This window comes from Neomonachus schauinslandi, chromosome 12, assembly GCF_002201575.2.
Source record: "Neomonachus schauinslandi chromosome 12, ASM220157v2, whole genome shotgun sequence".
In the NCBI taxonomy this organism is placed as follows: domain Eukaryota; kingdom Metazoa; phylum Chordata; class Mammalia; order Carnivora; family Phocidae; genus Neomonachus; species Neomonachus schauinslandi.
The window spans coordinates 33720165-33739805 of NC_058414.1; the positions used below are offsets into that span (position 1 = coordinate 33720165).

General features: G+C 38.3%; 1 protein-coding gene across 1 annotated transcript in view; it reads left to right on the top strand.

Annotated features, from left to right (window-relative positions):
• CDK14 (cyclin dependent kinase 14) overlaps positions 1-19641 on the top strand; it is a 546170-nt gene that overhangs the window by 112029 nt on the left and 414500 nt on the right. The window lies entirely within an intron of this gene.

Sequence of the window (19641 nt, forward strand, 5' to 3'; positions counted from 1 at the left end):
ATTTTTTTCTGGGGGGGAGGGGCAGAGAGCAAACCTTAAGCAGGCTCCACGCTGGGCATGGAGCCCCATGCAGGGCTCGATCTCAACCCTGAGATCATGGCCTGAGCCAAAATCAAGAGTCAGACACTTAACTGACTGAGCCACCCAGGTGCCCCAATATAGGCTTTGATCTTTATATGGAAAAACACCAGAATTCCCCCTTATATGATTTCACTAAGTCAAGTTTCCATATGGGCACCATAATAGGTAATTTAGAGATACTAAAACTCAAAGCTTGTAGGGAGGGACAGGAAATGTGGAATAGAAATGCACTGAGGGAATAATCTGTGGATATATTACACTTGGATTCTCTACATGCCTGGTAATTGGGCTACTTAGATTTTCATGTCAGTTCTTGACATGAAACAGTCAGCTGAAATATTCAGTGGAAGGCTGGACTGTGGCTTTTGTCATTATTAACGTTTGAATTTCACCCCCTCTGCTTCAGTTCCCTTACTCTCTCTGATCATGTTGAGGTCCTTCTGCAGACTCTTAGAATTGGTTCTTCAGCAAGTGTGTTGTCTACTTGGCTCATCACCATTGGTTCATCCAGTGGGAGAGGGAGACTTTACTCAGTCTCCTGATATCCACTGCAGACCCTCCTTCACTCCCCACTGCTGTTTTCAGTGAACGCTCAACCTGAAAACCTCATGTTATCTTCTGAGTCGGGCAGAGAGGAATAGGAGAGGGTATAAGCTTTTTGCCAAATTAAGCAGGTTTCCATTGGATGAGGTAAGCCTGGTTTCATCAATATAGCATTCTCTTTCTCAGATTTCTTCCTGATACTGTTTATCTTAAATCCAGATGGTTTTTCTGATAGAGAATCCTTTTTAGAAAGCCAGGTTAAGGCTCCCAGAGGTATCCATTTATCTGCCATCGACTGATTTGATGATTCTTGGATTGGATCAGTCAGTGGTTTATGTCCACACTTGTATTCAGGAAACACAAACATATAAGGGAAAGGAAGATTCAACATGGTAGTGCCTCATTCCTGAATCATTCCATCTTCCCATCAGCCTGTCATTTTAATGCTTTTAAATGATTTTAATGCTTTCTGCCCACCCTAACTACTTTGCTGTTCAGCCTTAACTTTTGATATGAGGCTGATTCAGAATCAGGTCAGTCAAAGGCATGTTAAGTTTAGGTGGTGGAAGTAGCAAGGGATGAAGGGAGGATGGATGAGAGAACCATAGACCATAAAGCACTTACTTCACTCAGCTTTAAAAGTGCCTTCTTTTGCATCAGGAGAAGAGAGAATGAGAGAAGTGTTGCAGATAGGTCTGACCTTTGCTTATTTCTCCTGAAATATAAATCCCAGGGAACATGTAAGGAAGACATCCCAGTGGTCAAGAGCTTGGGCTTTGTAGTCAGAGTCTTGGAATGAATCTTGTTCCCTCTGCTTACTCTCTGTGTCATCTTGGACATGGTACTTTGTTCTTGTGTGCCTCAATTTAAACATCTGTAAACTCGGAATAATGATCATACCTCATGGGGCTGTTGTAGAGATTGAGAAATTACTTATAAAGCATTTTTCAAAGTAGCTGTTACATAATAAGAGCTCCATAAGAACCATCATCATTATCATTGGTATCTAAAAATCCTTCATTTCCATCTCTCTTTTCTTTCAACTTGAATTTATCTTGCCCAAGTTTTATCCTTTCCCAGTTTGCTTGTTTATTGAGCATATATGACAATTATTAGTGCTATTGTGTTTGAGGGGATAAAAAGAGGATTTGAAAGAGTGTTCTGGTCTTCCATTTATCATGTAGGTTTTGGAAGGGTATATGTTCTATAAACTTCCTCCTCTGCCCCGCTGATACAAGTTTGCCCCAGCGGCTTCTTCCTCAGCTAAATGAGATCTTGCTAAAGCACAAAGAGGACAGTGAAATGTTCCTGGAAGCACTGAGGCTTATTTTCAGGTGGCAGACGAGCAGCAGGATATGTGTACCCCACTGCTCTGCTCTATTCACCTTGACGATCTCCGTCCGGATTCACTATTGACTTTTCTCAGTCATAGGAAAGGTTGACAGAACCAGCCCTCATGAAATCAGCTAGGACTTTATTATTAATGGATTGCTGTCAAATTTATTATTGCTGAAATTTTAGCTCTTTACAATAGATGGACCTGCATTGAAAGAGACTTCCATTTTTTCCCCAAAGGTTCATTGTTCCCTGTGTTTCTCTTCATAAGCTCTGTGTGGTTAGTGACCCATATATGATTCTCTGAAAATTTTAAGAGCTTCAAAAGTCAACCCTATATTGAGTGATGCCCTATATTTTTCTGAATTCTTTGGTCAGGTTTGTATCTCGATTTATTTTATTAGAATAAAAACATTAAACTTTTAAACTTTATAGCATCACTCTTGACATTAGTCACTAAATTATTATTTAAGCATTAATAATACATCTAGATTTTATTAAAAAGATAGTTATTGTAGGTGAGGAGACAGAAGTTGTGTTTATTTATATACCCATCTGTTTCAGAGTAAAAAGATAGTACACAATTTTATTTCTCCTTCAGGAAAGGAATTTAAAAATATTTATAATCTTTATTTTTAAATGCTGTTCATATGGTTACCAGGGGAAAGAAATTCAGGCCCTAATGGATCAGTCAGTACCTCCAGTAGTGTCTTTTTTCAGTTTCCATTTTTAATGTTATTATGCCTTCTGGATGCTTGATCCTACATGAGGGACAGAATAGCGAGCTACATATATTTGAAAGGTATAAACATGAAGGAAGAACTAGCCTGGTTTAGTACAAAGAAGCTATGGGTGGTGCAATGAAATTCAGAAGAGAAACAAAACAATTCAGGAGGTATCTGAGACTATTGTTTCCACAGCCTTTGAGACAGATGACAGCTTCTCTAGTCCTTGTGATGTTAAAAAAACCAAAAACTGAAAAGAACCACCTCAAACAGTAAGCCTATGTATACAGGTAGAAAGCACCCTGGACCATGTTCATGATTTCAAACAGCCGTGAATCTGGAGTTCAGCCTGATCTGTTTATTGATTATTAGTACTTCTGGCATGGTAGTCTTTTTAAAATCGCTGTAGGTTATATTAGTCAGTCCTTCTTGCTAGGTTATTTCACACCTCTGCATGGCATGGGGTCCTTTGAAAACACTCTGGTTTCCCTTTCTCAGGTTAGGAATAAAAAGAATAACTATATTTAAACCTGTAAATTTTGTGAGAGAGGGGAAAAAGGTTCTTATTTGCAGGAACAGACTTTTTCTTTTCTAGAATAAGAGCTTTAAGGGAATAGTGTCTTGATGAAGAAACTAATTAGTCATGTTGTGAGCCACTTTGTGTAGCCTGAGTCTTCTGTTTTGTCGAGAATGGGTATTCCAATTCCTCACTGCAGCTGTGAGAATTTTGTACATGGGGAATAGGCTTTTGCTTTGTGGAATCTCAACAAAGCCACTCCCTTACTTCGTGTGGGGATTTTCATTTCATGTGCCCCATTTCTGAGCCCTCTGGCTATTAATGGGAGAGGGTAGGTAATACAGATGTCAATTGTAATATTTCATCTCCCAACACTATATATTCATTTGGCCATATGATATGAATGCTACACTCTTGACTCTTTTTTCCATGATGGAGTTTTAGCCAGTATATAATTATGCATGCCAAGTGAGAGAAAATTCACATATCTTCTTTCTCCTCTTGACCTTTTTGGGATATAGAGTATGTTTTTAGTGGAAACAGTGACTGAAAGCCACCCAGACTTCCACAGAATTGCCATGTCCTTCTATTTGTAAATAGGGGTTCCTGTCCCTTATCCAATCTAGGGTGGGACATATTCAGTTATGCCAGGTAGGCAAAGGGCTTTTTTTTCCCCCCCCTCCTCTCCAGGGGAGGACCTGTTTTAGAATACATGGTACACTTCACAAATGTAAGTTCCTTTTAAAATTTTGTTTCTAGGTCCTAAAGTGACTTCGTTCTATTTTATTATTTTTTCTCAAAGCTACCAAATAAACTCTGGTAATTAAAGAGCAAAGAAAAATTTTGGGTTCAAATCTCCTTAGAATAATTTTGTGGTAATTTTTGTCATAGATATGGTAGTCATATGGCAAAACAATGCTTCTGTATTAGAAACACACAAATCCACAAATTTCTACAAATGGTACAGATGTGGTTGTGACTCATGTATATTCTTTCTTCTCTGCTTTTCACTTACTCTGATCCCATTGCTTTAAAAAAATTCATAAATGTCTTGGGTATACCTTGTTGGACAATTTTATTTCAGAATATTTCAAAATTATATTAAAAATTATATGAAATTGCCATGACCTTTTGTGGGAAGTTTGAGTAAAAATGTTGCCCAATGAATATTGAAATGATTATCACTCATATAGTACCCAGAATTTGAAACAAATTTTGCCTCTTAAACTCTTGACCTCTCGCACAATCTCAATCTTTTATTTGGCCATACCAGCAGAATCTATCATTATATGGTGTAGGGCACTGCACCTCAATTCTTAACGTGCACACAAATCCCCTGGGGATTGTGTTCAAATGCAGATTCTGACTCAGTAGGACTTGAGGGGGGCATGGGGTGGCATTGAGATCCCAGGTGTTGCCAGCACCACTGGTCCACAGCAGAAAGGGGTTAGAGAATATTCCAGATGAAATCCTGATTCCCAAAGATAGCTACGTTCCAAAAAAATCTATGTAGGCCTCAACTAACAATGGGGCATTTTAATAATTTACAGTTGTGTTCATCAAATGTTGTGTTAAATTTATCATTATGATTTGGGTGAAATAAAGAACATAGAGGTCAGTAAGTAGAAGCATCTGTTTACGCGAACCTGTAAACAAACTATCACGTATATCTAAAATCAAGAGTATAATTATTTTTTAAAAAATTTTATTTATTTCTAGAGAGGGAGCATGGGCGTGCTCAAGCAGGGGGAGGGGCAGAGGGAGAGAGAGAGAGGGAGAGAGAGAGAGAGAGAGAAAAGAACACCCATTTCATGCTGATGCGGGACTCAACGCAGGGCTTGATCCCACGACCCTGAGATCATGACCGGAGCGGAAACCAAGAGTCAGCCACTCAACCGACTGTTCCACCCAGGTGCCCCTCAAGAGTATAATTATAACAGAAGGGAAAGGAACTAAGTAAAATTATTTTAGCAACGTATATTAGCGTTCAAGCTGCTGAGAAGACCACCGAAATCTTTCATAATAAAACTAGCCAAACAATCATCAAGACCCTTGGTGGTAGAGCATTGAAGCCCAGTGAGGGCTGTAACAAACCTGTGGTCACTGAAGTGGCATAAAGGATTCGAGCGTCCTCAGGACTTCTCCATTCGCCTGTGTCCAGTAGCCAGTGGATTCAGGGTTTAAATGAAATGAGGTCAGACCCCAAAGAAACCAGTCAGCAGAAAAATAAGCATTTTTAAATGAAACCCAGTAACAGACGTGGGATTCTGGTGAGCAGGAACAGCTGGGAAAGCCTTTCCATTGACTGGAAAAGATCTGGGCTCAGAAGGTGCCGCATTGTTAGGTAGGGAGGACCAACCGTTTTCACGGCCTCTGTTTAGTTAAAGGGAAAGACTCATAATAAGGAAAACAATCCATCTTTGAGTAAATATTAACAGAACACCCATTTCTTGCCATCTTTTGGGCTTTCCGGAATATTAAAGAAATGGAAGATGGTGATTTCTGTGCTCAAGGTGTTTCCATTTGGGTCATAGAAATACAAGGAACACATGAGAAGCAGAGCAAAACAAAAACCTCCTCCCATCCCGGCAAAACAAACCGAACACATGCCAACAAATTCCACAGTGGCTTATATGGAAGCATGCAAGACGGCGTTTATTTAAGTGACAGATGATGAAATACAATCTAAAAATGCCCTAGTGGTTTTGCGAGGGCATATTTGGCTGTGACAGTGGCAGTGACATAAGGACACGACTGGGGTTTAGTCACCCGAACCGGCGTTGCCACACGTCCTACGATGTGACCGCTGCGCACGCTGCTCGCAGATGATTTGTCGGCCAGAAGGCCCAGGGCGCCGTCACAGTGCTGGGTTTTTGGAGCTAAGGCAGACCCACAGCGCCTGGAGAGGTCAGGAGGTGCTCGTGCTCGTGGTGTGAACCTGTCTGCCTTCCTCCTAAACCTAAAATCCTAAGGGAAATGGGATGTAAAAGGAAGCACAAGGAAGTGAGGTTACGTGTCTGGCCTTACGTAGTTGATCAATTTAAAATCATTTACCGGCTGTCAGCTGTTGCCTCAGGTTCATAACAGGAGAGTCGAGCTGTAAAAGATCATAAGAGCTATTTACTCCAGCTCTCTCATTTTACAGATGAGAAGACTGAGACGCAGAGAGTGTAAGTGACTTGTTCTTAGTCACTTACATGACATATGCGGACAGGAGGCTTTGCCTGGATTTTAGCTAATGTTCTGAAGGTGATTTTAGGCAAGATCTTGGTTCCGGGGGCGCCTGGGTGGCTCAGTCGTTGGGCGTCTGCCTTCAGCTCAGGTCACGGTCCCAGGGTCCTGGGTTCGAGCCCCGTGTCGGGCTCCCTGCTCAGCGGGAAGCCTGCTTCTCCCTCTCCCACTCCCCCTGCTTGTGTTCCCTCTCTCTGTGTCTCTGTCAAATAAATAAATAAAACCTTTAAAAAAAACAAAAAGATCTTGGTTCTGGTAAAACATAGCTGTAAGTAAAAATACACCCATGCATATATCCCTTTATGTACGTAGAGATAACACATCCCATATCTTTGCTCTGGGTAACCATTCACACTGCCACCTTTGTGCGCATGCACACACACGCGCGCACACGAGAAAAAGAAGACCACAAGCAAAGAGAGGGAGCATACTTTTAGATCTTGCAAGTTGAGGTTAGGGATGAAGGAAGCTGTCATGGGTTATGATGCCAGAAGCATTAGGAATTCCTCCTACTCCACCCCCTCACCCCCACCAGAATACCTTGCCCACCTACGCACCCATACCTGAAATTCTTTTTAAAAGGAATGAAGCTTTTTATTCTATAATGCTTGAAGTTCAAATAATTCTGGGACAGGTTACATTCTAAGTGTTCAAAAGCTTGTAGATGACTGATGATGGGTTTTTTTATTGTGAGCAGATTCTGAGAGGAGACACGGAGTAGGAGAAACCTATCAGACCCTCACAGGGTAATGGATGAGGGGAAAAACAAACATAAGAGTTGTTGCAGTATCAAGATTTTTGCCTAATTATATTCGCCAGCTTTGTATTGGACCGGTCATGGATATTTCTTCCATGAATGTCAAAAGACCATGACCTTGCTTACTGCCTGACTCATCATGCATATTTGCTGTGGGTCATCGTAGAGTCCTTTAAGCTAGTTCTTTCTCTGGTGGCTGTCTTCATGAAGAGTGTGGGGTGAAGTGGAGAAGATCGCACCATGAACTCAGTAAAATGCCGATCACCAGAAAATGGTTGATTCAAAGGGACAATTTTCAGCTTGAATGAATTCACTTGAAATGAATGCCAGCCTTAACTGAATTAAGTTGTGCTCTTTCAAATCCACTGCTGTGAGTTTGGTAGACAATTGTCTGGATTTTCCATAGCTCCAAGCTAAAATTGTAGGTCAAACTGTGACTTCTGGAGCTTCCAACACTATTTTAATTTCTAACAATTTTACTGAGTTTTGAGTCCGCCAGCTAATGTACAGACTCCTGTTAATGATGAGTGAATCAAAATAATTGATTCAGATGAACACCCACATATGTGGGTACATCTCTAACCTTGTTTGAATTCTAGGTTCTATTGAATTTACTGGAAAAAAAACCCCAGAAGTTTATTTTGGTATTTGTGATGATTGCTTCTTTTTTATCTGCCTTCAAGTACCATGAGACATCCCTGCTTATAAAAATTTTATCACTTTAGTTTCCAAACAACAGGCACAAGGAACAAAAGTGCAGTCATAAAAAGACACAGCCTCACTCCCGTTAATATTGGAATGTCTATTATTTTCAGGCAGTACTGATAGCCCAGCTATTTCCTGTGATTGGCTTTGGGAAGAGGTACCAAAGGTGTTTTCTTCTGACCCTATCATTTGAGAAAACCACTCTTAATCTATGTAAAGCCCTTACTTTCTGTAAATTAGTAAAAAAACCTTTCCTAGACCCTTCAAGTGGAGATTTGAAGGAGAAGGTGCTCTTGGCTGGGGCGGGGGGGGGTTGCTATAAAATAAATAAGAAACACAGTCTTTGCCAACTGGAGGAGACAGTCAAGTTGTTGAGGTTAAAGTATCACAAAAAGAATAATTATAGTCCCAGGTACACAAAATATTGGAGCAAACTAAGTGGTGAGTGGGATTTAATCAACAAAGGCTTCTGAGCAAAGATAATTTTTGAGAAGGGTCTTTGTTTAAACTGAAGAATAACTGGCATATAATATTGTATTAGTTTCAGGTGTATGATAGAGTGATTTGATATTTATATATACTACAGAATGGTCACCATAATAGTCTAGTTACCATCTGTCACCATACAAAGTTGCTACAATATTATTGACTATATTCCCTATGCTGAACATCTCCATGTCTTATTTATTTTATAACTGAAAGATTGTACCTCTTAGTTCCCTTTACCTATTTCATCCATCCCCAACACCTTCCCTTCTGGCAACCATCAGTTTTTTTTTTGTATCTATGAATCTGTTTCTGTTTCATTTGTTTGTTTTGTTTTTTAGATTCCACATATAAGTGAAAACATACAGTGTTTGTCTTTGTCTGAATTTCACTTAGCATCATATCCTCTAGGTCCACTCATGTTGCAAATGGCGAGATTTCATTCTTTTATATGGCTGAGTAATATTCCATAATATTTATATACACTATATCTATAAAACATCTTTTTTATTCACTCATCTGTTGATGGGCATTTAGGTTGTTTCCCTCTCTTGGCTAAATAATGCTTTGATGTAATGGTGTGCAGATGTCTTTTCGGATTAGTGTTTTTGTTTTCTTTGGACTAATACCTAGAAGTGGAATTGCTGGATCATATGGTATTTCTATTTTTAATTTTTTAAGGTACCTCCAAACTGTTTTCCATAGTGGCTTCACAAATTTACATTTCCACCGACAGTGCATGAGAATTCCCTTTTCTACACATCCTCACCAACACTTGTTATTTCTTGTCTTTTTAATATACTAGCCTTTCTGATGGGGGGGAGGTGATATCTCATTGTGATTTTGATTTGCATTTTCATGTACCTGTGGACCATTTCTATGTCTTCTTTAGAAAAGTATTTATTCAGGTCTTCTACCCATTTTTTATTCAGATTTTTTTTTTTTATTGAGTTGTATGAGTTCTATAGAGATATATTTTGGATTGAACCTCTTATCGGATATATCACTTGCAAATATCTTCTCCCATTTAGTAGGTTGCCTTTTTGTTTGTTGATGGTTTCCTTCAGTGGGCAATAGCTTTTTAGTTTGATATACTCCCATTTGTTTCCACTTTTGTTCTTGCCTGTTGAAACAGATCTGTCGCATTAAGAAAACAAAGGATAAAAATCATATGATCATCTCAGCAGCTGCAGGAAAAGCATTTGACAAAATTCCACACCCACTTAAGATAAAAACTCTCAACAAAGTGGGCATAGAGGGAATGTACCTCAGTACAATAAAAGCTATACATGACAGACCCACAGCTAACATCATACTCAGTGGTGAAAAGCTGAAAGCTTTTCCTTTAAGATCAGAAACAAGACAAGGATGCCCACTCTTGCCACTTTTATTGAACATAGTATTGGAAGTCCTGGCTGTAGCAATTATGCAAGAAAAAGAAAACACATCCGAATTGGAAAGGAAGAAGTAAAACTGTCACTATTTGCAGATGACATGATACTACTTACTGAAAATCCTAAACCCTCCACCAGAAATCTGTTAAAACTAAAAAATGAATTTATTAAAGTTGCAGGATACAAAATCAACACACAGAAATGTGTTCCTATATACTAATAACTATCGGAAGGAGAATTTAAGAAAACAGTTCCATTTACATTTGCATCAAAAAAAGAATAAAATAGCTAGGAATAAATTTAGCCAAGGAGGTGAAAGACCTATACTCTAAAAACAAGACATTAATGAAGGAAATTGAAGATGACACAAATAAAGAAAACAAGCACAAATATGATTATTGCAAATTATATTACTGTACTTACACTCATCCTATTTAAAACACCAACATTGTGGGTTTAATTAAGTTTATTATTATTTCTATGTGTCTTTGTATACCTTATAACCTAGGGTTATAGATCTACTTATTTAAATTATTTGCAGGGGTTTCAGTAATATTTTTTGAATCTTCTTGGGGTTGTGTAATCTTTACAGATCCACAAACCAGTGGCTTCTCAGAACAGCTGGGCTTACAGAATCTGAGTTGTTGACTGTTGGGGTCTTGGTTGCTTTTTCCACAGTGATTCAGATCTGCGCCACTGGTAAGCAGTCAGTTGGGTTTTTTTTTTTTTAAGGGTTAAATTTCACTCAGTTATTAAAATTTAACTCATTTCCAAAAAATGCCTCCCGCCTTGGTTTCATAAAAGTTTTCTTTGTGATCTGGTTTCTCTCCACTGGGCATGTTCTTTGTAAAACATTGCTTAGGCAACATGGCATACTCTTCAGTCTGTTATTGTGTTATATTGACCTGCCCTGGTATTAGAGCATGTCCTTGTTGCTGCCCTTCCTACACTTGTGCTGCGTGGGCTCTCTTAAGGCCCTGAACAGCCATTCCTGCTTTGGGTACAGTTCCTACTTTTTTTAGCACTAGTTGCCTTCGTCCTTATTTAATGCAGTTCCATGGATTAAAACCAACCATATCCTACTATGTTCATGCTTCTTTTATTTCGTAACTGCCTTTTGCCCTTTATATTAACTTTTCTCTTTTAAAATCATAATGGTCTTTCCCTAACTCAGCTTGTTCCATTTAACCGTAATTTTATCTTCCTTGTGATGCCTAAATACATAATCACAGTTTGGCTATTAGGAATCCCTATAGGCACTCCTTTGTCCCTTCTAGCATTGCCCCCTGACATTTTTTAAAAGAGCCTAGTTTTCTGGTAACAGCTGGATATTTCACAGCTGTTTTGTGTTTTCTGCCTCATGAACTGGAATCAGATTACCTTTCAAAGATTCCTCTTTTTTCATAGTGGAGAATTGGAACATAGACGAAAATCTGGGCTCTAGAGGTACACATGAAAGTTAGTAATGCATCTAAGAGCTACTGTTTGGTGGTTGGAAAAATCTGCCTTTTTGAGGTTATGGGTTCCCATTGATTTTTCCCAGTTTGACATATCATGCTTCTGTCCTTTAGTTTTATTATAGTATCAGATTTTATGTGTCTTCAAGACTCTCTACTGCACTGAGCATAAGCATTTTGTTGTGGGAAGAGATTCTATTTGGGTAGGGGGAATGTTTATTTATGTTGCTAGCAGGCTGGTAGAAGGAATCAGATAAAGACTTGGGCACCGGGGAGTAGCACCTGACTTCTAGAACCCTCTTTCATTGCTAGGACTCCAGTGTGCGCACCCTTCTCTTCATGTGTCCTGGGTTCTTCAATAAATTTATTCTTCAAGCTGCCAGAAATTGCAGCTTTCTCAGGGGAATGAGTACTATTCTTCCTTCATCTGGCCCGCATCTTTCTCTGGACCCAACCCCTCCATCTTTTTGGGGTCTGCAGGGTGAGTTGCCTGACATGCTCATGAGGTCAACAAGGCCGGCTCCCTGTATCTTTATGAAGGGCCTGGATGCTTCTTTCTGTTCTGCTTGTGGTTAACAGAGCTGACTAGATCGTGTTTAAGTTGTTTGTCCCAAATATTGGAAACCTGAAACTTTTCCAGAATAGTCATTCTGTCCTATGTGGAAAATTCAAGTGTAGATTACTTTCCTGGATGAAGATACATGCACAAAGCAGGTGCTGATAATGGTATTATTCACATAAACCCCAGGCAATGTGGAGACCAGCATTAATTGTGTATAACCTTAATTATGTAGAGAACTTGTTTGTGGGCTTTATAATGCTGATGGAGAAAGCTCTCAATATATGGTCATTTATTGATGATGGTCCTAAGATTCGTCACTGACTTTTTCCTGGATCGGATACAGTAGTATATCAAATTCAGAAAGTGGTATCTGCAACATGTTCCTAAGAACATTCTGCTCAAATGTCCAAGTACTTCAAGCAATTCCAGTAAAGTGAGCATATTAGTTTTCTATCGCTGTGTAACTTATTACCACAAACTTACTAGCTTCTTAGCTCCGTTTCTGTAGCAGTTCAGGCACAGCACAGCTGGTTTCTCTGCACTCAGGCTCACTCGAAATCAAGATGTTGGGCATGGTTGTGGTTCTTACCTGGGGCTCAGGATCCTCTTGAGCAGCTCACTAGTTGTTGGCAGACGTAATTTTCCTGTGGTTGCAAAAGGACCATCGTCCCCATTTTCCTGCTAGCTGTCAGCCAATGAGCACTCTCAGCTCGCCGAGTGCTGTGCCATGTGGCCCCCATTTCAGTTCACAGCATGACATGTTTGCTTTCTTCCAGGCTACCCAGATCACATCTCTCCTTTTTTCCTGCGACTAGCTGAAGGAAACGCTCTGCTTTTAAAGAGCTCGCCTTGGTTGGGTCAGGCCCACTCAGGATAATCACCCATTTGCCACATCACAGAATATAATCATGGGAGTGATATCTCATCGTATTCACACTCAAAGGGGAGGGGATTATTCAAAGGTGAGAAATTTGCGTTGGGGTATAGTCATGAGCATCGCTGCCTTCCAAAGGCGAGGGACATGAGGTGTCGTTTTAGAATTCTGCCTATTACAAGGAGCTTGGCGTTAAACAAACAAACAAACAAAAAAAACAAAAAACTTTTGTTGCTGGTATTTTATGCACAGATATGTATGTTTATTATTTTTTGTGTCAAGACTGCTATCTTTTTGACAGTAGCTTTTGGATAAGAAATGTTTTCAGAGCTTCAGTCCTTTTAGCAACAGCAAGAAGACTGCTTATTTGAACGAACTTTCTCACATTTGATACATTAATTTGACAGAACCTTAATGAGCTTTCTGGTGGGCCAGGCACTGAGCGAGGCACGGTAGGAAAAGGGTGCAGTAATGTGGACAACCTTGTTGCCTGCATGGAACTGGGTAAGAAGATTCTGAGTCTCAAATGTGCTCTGCAAATGTGTATTTGCAGAGTACCCGGAAAGCGTGGTACTCTGCAAACCACTGTGGCCTACAGATACGTTTTAAAATGATCATATGAAGTAGGAACTATCAAGAAATATGTTGTGAATGTAGCAAAGAAAATCACAACCATAGGCATGTTTCCATGTAAGTATGCTATTTCCAAGAAGTTTGTTTTATGTTCATGATAGTTTTCTGCTTGTATTTTGTTGTTTGTTAGTAGAGGGCAAAACGATAAATGTGAAGTGCTTAAGAATGTTTGTGGGAAATATTTAAGGTTTAGGAAATTTTGTTGAAATACTCTTTCCCTTCAAAATTAGGAAAAGGCTGCCGCTCTTCTGCCTTAATGGTAGAACACTTTAGAGAAGCTGGTTTTCCACAGTGTGTAGTTCACACTGATTTTTACAATTATCAAATGTGCTATAGTCAGGTCTGTGAAATGAGAGGCGACCTGACTGAACATGTAAGTGTAGGGCCCTTAATATAAAACATGAGGAAAGACATAAGCAGTACATTCCGTAAGAATATCTCTTGTTTAAATTGTACAGATTCAGAGGATTTATCCAAATATCCAGTTAGGGTACATCTGTCTCCAAAACTTAACAGATAACCTTGCGAGTCTTAGTTTTGCCAGAACTGTTAGCACAAAGAACGGCAAATGAAAGGTTTATTTGGGTTTATGTGATTTTGTGAACTCGTTAAGAATTAAGTTCATTCTTTCCGCTTTGATGGTGCCCTTACAGCTCTTCTTTCCTCTGCTGACACGTTGAAGTGACATTTGTCATTTAGCCCTTGCTAATATTTTTTGCTGTAGCTGTGTTGGTGTACATGTGTTACGGATTTATACTGCATCGTTAAATTTCCCCCATGTATCTAGAAAAAGTTTTTCACACATATTTCCTATAAATATAGAGAAAAACCAATATTCTATCTGATAAAATATATTTTACTAAGACGGTTTAAAGACCTTGAATAAGAAATAGAATGTAGGGTTAAATGGAATGTAGGGTTAGCTCCATATTCTCCTTTGCAAAACTAAGAGATGTTTCTGTGGCTCTCTGCTTCCTGGTACTATTTTCAAGGATAGAGTTGTAGTCCAGATATGGTCGCCATTTTCCCATTATCCATGTATCAGTTCAGTCCACATATGCACCTTTTTATATTATCATTTTATATACATTTATTACCTCATTTGATTTATATATGCATATGTAAATCTTCTTTTAAATTAAGAAACTAGTAATATTTTATGGCTGAAACAGAGATTAGCTTCTTCCCAAAAGTGTCACAGTAAATTGAAAAGACCCATGAATTGGTTTCTTTCTTTCTTTTTTTTTTCTTTTTTCTTTAGGTTTTACTTCTCTCAGCCATGTTTTGTAGTTCCTGTGTATAGATCTTGCACATATTTGGTCAGAATTATCATTAAATATTTAACATTGTTCAAAGCTGTTGTGAATTGTTTTTTATTTTATTTATTTTTCGTAAATTGTTTTTTTAATTTAAATTTCTAATTGTTGCTAGTATCTAGAAATAGAAATGCTTTTGTTTATTGATCTTCTATCTTGCACCCTTGATAACTTATTTATTAATTCTAGTGGGTTTTTTTCTGTAGATTTCACTGGATTTTCTACATGGATGATAATATCTTCTGTGAATAAAATCAGCTTTACTTCTTCCTTTCCAGTGTAGATGCTTATTATTTCTTTTCTCCTGCCTTGTGGCATTGTCTAGAATGTATAATACAATGTTAAATCAGATTAGAGTGGACATCTTGATTTGTTCCTGTTCGTAGGAGAAGGTTTTCAATTTCTCACCATTAACTTTTATGTCACTCTACTTTTTTTGTAGATGCGTTTTAATCAGCTTGAGGAAATTTTCTTCTATTTTTTAAAAAGTTTTTATTTTAATTTCAGTTAGCTAACGTACAATGTTATATTAGTTTCAAGTGTACAGCATAGTAATTCAGCACTTCTATACATCACCCTGTGCTCATCACCACAAGTGCACTCCTTAATCCCCATCACCTATTTCACCCATCCCCCCACCCACCTCCCCTCTGGTAACCATCAGTTTGTTCTCTATAGTTGAGAGTCTGTTTCTTGATTTGTCTCTCTTATTTTTTTCATTGCTTGTTTGTTTTATTTCTTAAATTCCCCATATGAGTGAAATCATACAGTATTTGTCTTTCTCTGACTTATTTCATTTAGTATTATACTCTCTAGCTCTGTCCATGTTGTTGAACATGACAAGATTTCATTCTTTTTTATGGCTGAGTAATATTCCAGTGTATATATATACCACATTTTCTTTATCCATTTACCTATCAGTGGGCACTTGGGCTGCTTCCATATCTTGGCTATTGTAAATAATGCTGCTGTAAACACAGGGGTCCATGTATCCCTTTGAATTAGTGTTTTGTATTCTTTGGGTAAATACCCAGTAGTGTGATTGCTGGATGATAAGGTATTTCTAATTTTAACTTTTTTTTTTTTTAAGATTTTATTTATTATTTATTTGAGAGAGTGAGAATGGAGAGAGAGGGCACATGAGAGGGGGGAGGGTCAGAGGGAGAAGCAGACTCCCCGCCGAGCAGGGAGCCCGATGAGGGACTCGATCCCGGGACTCCAGGATCATGATCTGAGCCGAAGGCAGTCACTTAACCAACTGAGCCACCCAGGCGCCCTATTTTTAATTTTTTGAGGAACCTCGTGCTGTTTTCCACAGTGGCTTCACCAGTTTGCATTCCCACCAACAGTGCACAAAAGTTCCTTATTCTCCACATCCTTGCCAACACCTGTTGTTTCTTGTGTTGTTAATTTTAGCCATTCTGTGTTTCTATTTTTAATTGGTTGAGTTTTTATCATAAATGGGTACTGGATTTTGTCAGATGCTTTTTCTGAGTCTATTGAGATGATCATATGATTAAAAATATCTATGTATTAGTTATTTATTGCTGCATAACAAATTATCCCAAATCTTAACATCTTGAAAGAGCAAACATGGTTTATCTAACATTTTCTGTGGGTCTAGAATTCAGGTACTCCTTAGCTGGATGTCTCTGGCTCAGGGTCTCTCTGAAGTTTTGATCAAGGAGTAGGCCAGAGCTGTGGTTATACTTGAAAGCACAGATCATGTTGGTGTTTTCAGGCCCCAGTCTTTCTGCACATGTGCCTCTTGACAGGGCTGCCTCATGGCATAGCAGCTGGCCTTCCTTAGGGCTAAGTGATCTGAGAGAGAGGGAAAGAGTACCTATACAGAAGCTCAGTCTTTTTATTATTATTTCTCTGAAGTGATATTCCATGATTTCTGTCATATCCTATTTATTGGATACAAGTCCAAAAGTAGCCCACATTCGAGGACTAAATGAGAGTGTGAATACCTGGAAGTGGCCATCACTGGGAACCATTTTAGAGACTTCCTACCGTTCTTTATTAAAATGGTAAACTACACATTGTGTGTGTGTGTGTGTGTGTTTAGAGAGAGAGAGAGAGAGTGCTCGTGAATGGGAGTGGGGGGAGGGGCAAAGGGAGGGAGAGAATCTCAAGCAGGCTCCACACCCAGTGCGGAGCCCAATGTGGGCTTGATCTCACAACCCTGAGATATGACCTGAGCTGAAATCAAGAGACGCTTAACCAGCTGAGCCACCCAGGCGCCCCTAAAATGGTAACCTACACATTTTTGAATGTTAAGCCCACCTTACCTTCCTGGGATTAATTCTACTTTTTCATGATTTATTATCCTTTTTGCGTACTATTGGATTAAATTTATTAGAAGTGTGCCAATGATTTCTACATCTATATTCATGAGAGCAATCAGTCTGTAATTATAATATTTTTGTCTGGTTATAGGGTTGGAATGATGCTTGTTTCATATAATAAGTTGGAAAGTATTCTCGCCTCTTTAATTTTTTTTTTAAGAGTTTCTGTAGAATTGGGTGTTATTCCTTCCTTAAATGTATGGTTTACTTTGCCGGTAGTGTCGCCTAACCCTCGCTTTTTCTTTGTTGAAAGGTTTTTCGCTACAAATTTAATTTCTTTAATAGACATAGATTTATTTAGTTTATCTGTTTCTTCTGGAGTGAGCTTTGGTAGTTTTTGTCCTTCAAGGAATTTGTTCCATCTAAGTTGCTGAATTTATTGGCATAAAGTTGTTCATAATTATCTGTAGGTCTGTAGTGATATCACGCCTCTCCAATTTCTGATATTGGCAGTTCTTGTTTTTATATTTTGTCCTTATCAGTCTGGCTAGAGGTTTGTTTATTTATTTTTTAAAAAATCCTCTCTGAAAACGAACCAACCAGCTTTTGGTTTCATTGATTTTCTTTATTGCTTTCTATTTTCTATTTCATGTATTTACATTCTTTTTGTTTGTTTATTTGTTTGTTTTTAAAGATTTTATTTTATTTATTTGAGAGAGAGAGTGAGAAAGAGAGCACAAGAGGAGGTAGGGTCAGAGGGAGGAGCAGACTCCCCGCTGAGCAGGGAGCCTGATGCAGTACTCCATCTCGGGACTCCAGGATCATGACCTGAGCCGAAGGCATTCGCTTAACCAACTGAGCCACCCAGGCGCCCCTCATATATTTACCTTCTGATATTTATTCATTATTTTCATTCTTCTCCTTATTTTGAGTTTCAGTTGCTCTTCTTTTTTTTTTTTTTTTTGGTATTTTAAGGTATAATCACATTGCTTGGAGACCTTTCTTCTTTTCTACTATACGCATTTAGTACTATAGATTTTCTCCAGTTGAAGTACTACTTTAGCTATATTCTACCATTTTGATATTTTGTGTTATTTTCATTTAGTTCAAGATACTTTCTAATTCTCCTTTTGTATTATTTAGTTTCTAGATATTTACTCTCATACTTATCTTTTAAATCCCTCTGGCTCTGTGCTCACTTCGGCAGCACATATACTAAAATTGGAACGATAAATCCCTTCTGGCTCCTTTTTAAGGTATTCTCTTTATCACTGGTTTTAAGCAATTTGATTTTGATGTACCTTCATGTTTTTTCTTTTTGTGTTTCTTATACTTGGGGTCTGTTGACTTCTCCGGCCCATGTGTTTATACATTATTATAATCTACTTGCCTCAGTGATGTGGATGCTTTCACATCCACATCACATCTATTGCCTCTTACTATCACATCCTTAAGAAGAAAACATAAATCCTTAAAAATATTGAGTGCATCTCATCTACTTGTGATAAATTGTTAGTTTTTGATCATGGGTAGAGGAATCTGCCTTAAATCTTTTCAAGACACCTTCAACAGTATTGTGGTTTGCTAAAAAGTATGATGATATCCTTCTCATTTGACTTAATTAAAATTCACCCTGTGCTTTGCAGTTGAGTCATACTCTTGGGACAGAGCTGATGCTTAAGATTTCTTTCTTTTTTTTTTAAGATTTTATTTATTTGTTTCACAGAGAGAGAGAGAGCAGGAGTGGTTGGGGGGAAGCAGAGGGAGAGGGAGAAGCAGACTCCCCTACTGAGCAGGGGCCTGATGCAGGACGCTGGGATCATGACCTGAGCCAAAGGGAGACGCTTAACCGACTGAGACACCCAGACACCCCAAGATTTAATTAAACTTTTTTTTTTGGTATGTTTAAAAATTTTTAAGGAAGGGCATAATTTAATTATATGTACTTTCCTGCTCTAGCAGTTTTAAAAATTTACATTGTCAGACATGTTTATTATATAATTCAAACAATACAGGGCATATAAAAAGTTAGTAATCTTACCCTTTACCAATTCAATTCCACATGTCTGGAGGTATCTTATGTTAACAGTTTGGTGTGTTTTCTTCTATTCCTTTCACTGTGCTCATACATACACATATAAATATTTATGTCTATGTCTGTTTCTGTGTGTCTGTATATATATCCGTATCTATATCCATTCAAACATGTAGATACATGTATTCCTCATGTGGAATTATCCTATATATAACACTCAGATACTTTATATTTTTATTTTAACAGTATGGGATTTTCTTCTGTTTTCCTGCTTTTAAAAATAAAGATATGGAAACTTCACAGCAAGAAAAAACTTTAAAAGCAATTTCAGAATTACCTTTTCTCTAGAGAGAACAATAAAGTTTACCTAACTTCACAGACAAGCTAGATGCCATAAAATTATTTAATAAGAACAACATAGTCTCCAGAGTATAGGATGAATGAAAGGCTTAGAACGTAGAGTAGAAAACAATGGGACAAAAGTCAGAGACTAAAATAAAATGCAAGAGTGGGGCAGGCAGGGCCAGAGAATGAGGGAAGTTGGGAAGCAAATAGGGGTCTTGTGGATTTTGAAATGAGCATTATTCAGTGTTTCTCTTTTACGGTATTATTTCTTTATATTCATTAGTTTTGGTATTAGAAAAAATACTGTTTTCAATTTTTCAACATCTCTAACCATTAGCTCTTTTATATGCACAA